Source organism: Nomascus leucogenys, chromosome 1a (assembly GCF_006542625.1).
Source record: "Nomascus leucogenys isolate Asia chromosome 1a, Asia_NLE_v1, whole genome shotgun sequence".
Classification (NCBI taxonomy): Eukaryota; Metazoa; Chordata; class Mammalia; order Primates; family Hylobatidae; genus Nomascus; species Nomascus leucogenys.
This window is the reverse complement of record NC_044381.1, coordinates 36,503,828-36,507,227: the sequence shown is the minus strand read 5'-3', so window position 1 is coordinate 36,507,227 and position 3,400 is coordinate 36,503,828. Positions and strand designations below refer to the sequence as shown.

General features: G+C 43.3%; 1 non-coding gene across 1 annotated transcript; it reads left to right on the top strand.

Moving 5' to 3' along the window:
* Positions 1-822: 822 nt before the first annotated feature.
* LOC115836013 lies at positions 823-928 on the top strand. Its single transcript, XR_004031017.1, has one exon. It is a non-coding gene; the product is annotated as a U6 spliceosomal RNA (small nuclear RNA).
* Positions 929-3,400: the final 2,472 nt, after the last annotated feature.

Here is a 3,400-nt window from a genome sequence, read left to right as displayed (position 1 = left end):
TGGGTTGGAAGACTAAACATAATAAAGTTGTCAATTATTCCCATATTGGCACACTTTCTATCAAAATTCCAACAAAATATATTTCTTGCAAATATTGACAAAACTTCTAAAATTTATGTGGAAAGGCAAAGGAAATAGAATAGCTAGAATAATTTTAGATGGTTTATTAAAATTTAGCTAATTTTAGAGAAAAATCAGTCTACCTAATTTCAAAACCTGTTATATGGTCACAGTGTAGTTCTGGCCCAGGAATAGCACATAGATCAATGGAACAGAACACAGAACTCAGAAACAGTTCCACACAACTATTTTTGACAGCTGATTTTTGACAAAGGTGCAAAAGCAATCAATGGAGACAAGTCTTTTCAACAAATGGTGCTGAAGCAACTGGACATCTATAGGCCCCCAAATCAACCAAACAACAAAACTTTGACATAAGTCTCATATATTGTACAAAAATTAACTTAAAATGCACCTCAGCGCCAGACATGGTGGCTCATGCCTGTCATCCTAGCACTTTAGGAGGCCAAGGCAGGAGGATCACTTGAGGCCAGAAGTTTGAGACCAACATGGCAAGACCTTGTCTCTGCAAAAAATACAAAAATTTGTTGAACATTGTGGGGCACACTTGTAGTCCCAGCTACTACAGAGGTTGTGGTGGAAGGATCGCTTGAGCTTGGGTGATGGAGACTGCAGCAAGCTATGACTGCATCACTGCATCACTGCATTCCAGCCTGGGTGACAGAGCAAAATCCTGTCTCAAAAAAAAAAAAAAAAAAAAAAACCTCAGACTAAAATGTAAACATAAGACCGTAAGACTTTGTGCTCACTTTGGCAACACATAAACCAAAACTGGAATGATACAGAGTAGATTAGCATGGCCCCATGTAAGGATGATATAAAAATTTGTGAAGCATTTCATATTTTAAAAACAATTCTATAAAAATTTTAGAAAAAAAGAAGCACAGGAGAAAACATTTGGGATCTAGAGTGAGGCAAAGAGCTCTTAAACTTAGCCCCCAAAACATGATTCATAAAAGGAAACATTTATATATTGGACTTCGTCAAAATTAAAAGCTTTTGCTCTGCAAAAGACCTTGTAAAGAGGATAAAAACACAAGCTATGGCTACAGACTGGGAGAAAATATTTGCAAACCACATACCTGACAAAAGGACTAGTAACTAGAAATATGAAGCACTCTCAAAACTCAACAGCTAATAAACAAGAATAGAATTAGAAAATGGGCAAAAGACATGAAGAGATTTCACTGAAGAGTATATACAGAAGGCAAATAAGCACACGAAAAGATGTTCAACATTATTATTAGCCATTTGGGAAATGCAAATTTAAACCACAATGAGATGTCACTGCACTCCTCTCAGAATGGAGAAAATGAAAAATAGAGACAACACCAAATGCTAGTGAGAATGCAGAGAAACTGATCAATTATATATGTCTGGTGAGAATGTAAAATCATACAGCCACTCTGGAAAACAGTTTGTCAGTTTCTTATAAAAATGAAACATGTGCCAGGAACAGTGGCTCACTCCTGTAATCCCAGCACTTTGGGAGGCTGAGGTGGGTGGATCACTTAAGGTCAGGAGTTCGAGATCAGCCTGACCAACACGGTGAAACCCATCTCTACTAAAAATACAAAAATTAGCCAGGCATGGTGGTGCATGCCTGTAATCTCAGCTACTCGGGAGGCTGAGGCAGTAGAATCGCTTGAACCCAGGAGGCAGAAGTTGTGGTGACTGAGATCGCACCACTGCATGCCAACCTAGGCAACAGAGTGAGACTCCATCTCAAAAAAATTAAAATAAAATAAAAAATAAATAAAAAGGAACACACTACCCATACACAAAACAACCAGGATGAATCTCCAGGGAATCATGCTGAGGGAAAAAAGCCAGCCCCCAAAGGTTACAGAATTGCATGGTTCTGTTTATTAAAAACCCTCTTAAAATGACACAATTATAGAAATGGAAAATATTAGTGGTTGGCAGAGGTTAGGGAGGGGTGGGGCTGGAGGGAAGTGGGTGTGGATATACAAATCAAAATGATGGGTTTATTGGGGTGTTACGGGGTGAGTCAGAAAATCCAAGGAAGGGTCTCAAAAGAGTTGAAACTGGGCAGCTCTGAGTCAGCAGAAGTTTATGGACTTGCCATTCCTCATGATTTCCGGGCTATAGAGTCATTAGCAGAGAGAATCGTGAGAGAAGAGAACCTGGTTGATAGAGCTTTGGAAGGATAGCCAAACATTAAGGCTGGGCACGATGTCTCACGCCTATAATCCCAGCACTTTGGGAAGCTGAGGGGGGAGGATGACTTGAGCCCAGGAGTTTGAGACTAGCCTGGGTAACATGGCGAAACCCCATCTCTACCAAAAAACATTATCTGGGCAGGGTGGCACACACCTGTGGTCCTAGCTACTCAGGAGGCTGAGGTGGGAGGATCACTGAGCCTGGGAGTTCAAGGCTGCAGGTGCCACTGCACTCCAGCTTGGGTGACAGAGTGAGACCCTGTCTCAAAAAAAAAAAAGAAAAAATTCCACATCCTTGTTATTATTTATCTTTCCAATTTTAAACATCCTAGCAAGTGCGAAGTGGTATCTCACCATGGGTTTGGTTTGCATTTCCTGATAGTTAACTATGTTGGGCATCTTTTCATGTGCCTATTGACCCAGAGATGATCTTCTATCACATGTCTGCATCAGGTTGGTCAGCTTCGGGGGACAGTATCACACGGCGGAGCCCAGGTTACTATGGGGCGCTCTGGTTCCTAGGGTTGTTTCAGAGATGACCGTGAGGAACCAGTGTGTTGAGAAAGGTCTCCCATGAAGATACAGTTTTGTTTTTTTTTTGAGACAGGGTCTTGCTCTGTTGCCCAGGCTGGGGTGCAATGGCGCGATCTCAGCTCACTGCAACCTCCACCACCCAGATTCAAGCGATTCTCCTGCCTCAGCCTCCCAAGTAGCTGGGACTACAGGCGCCCACCACCACACCCAGATAATTTTTGTATTTTTAGTAGAGACGGGGTTTCACCATGTTGGCCAGGCTGGTCTCGAACTCCTGACCTCAGGTGATCCTCCTGCCACTGCGCCTGGGGAGATTTTGAAGCCCTAGAATGGAGAAGATTCCCAATGACAGTGAGGGAGAAGCGTGAGAGTTGTGAAAGCTTTGGGGACCCTTTGAAGTTAAGGGTGAGATGAGAAGGTGGAGACACGTCAGACCCACTGTCCTAACTGGGTACAGGGAGGGGCAGGACCAGCCAAACTAGGGATGAGGCCAGTGACAGGGATAAACTGTCAAGATGAGGTCTGAGGGTGGGAAGGTCCCCGCAGGCTGCCGGCGGTGGAAACAGGCCTGGGGGTGGGGGATCAGGAATGAGACCCCTCCC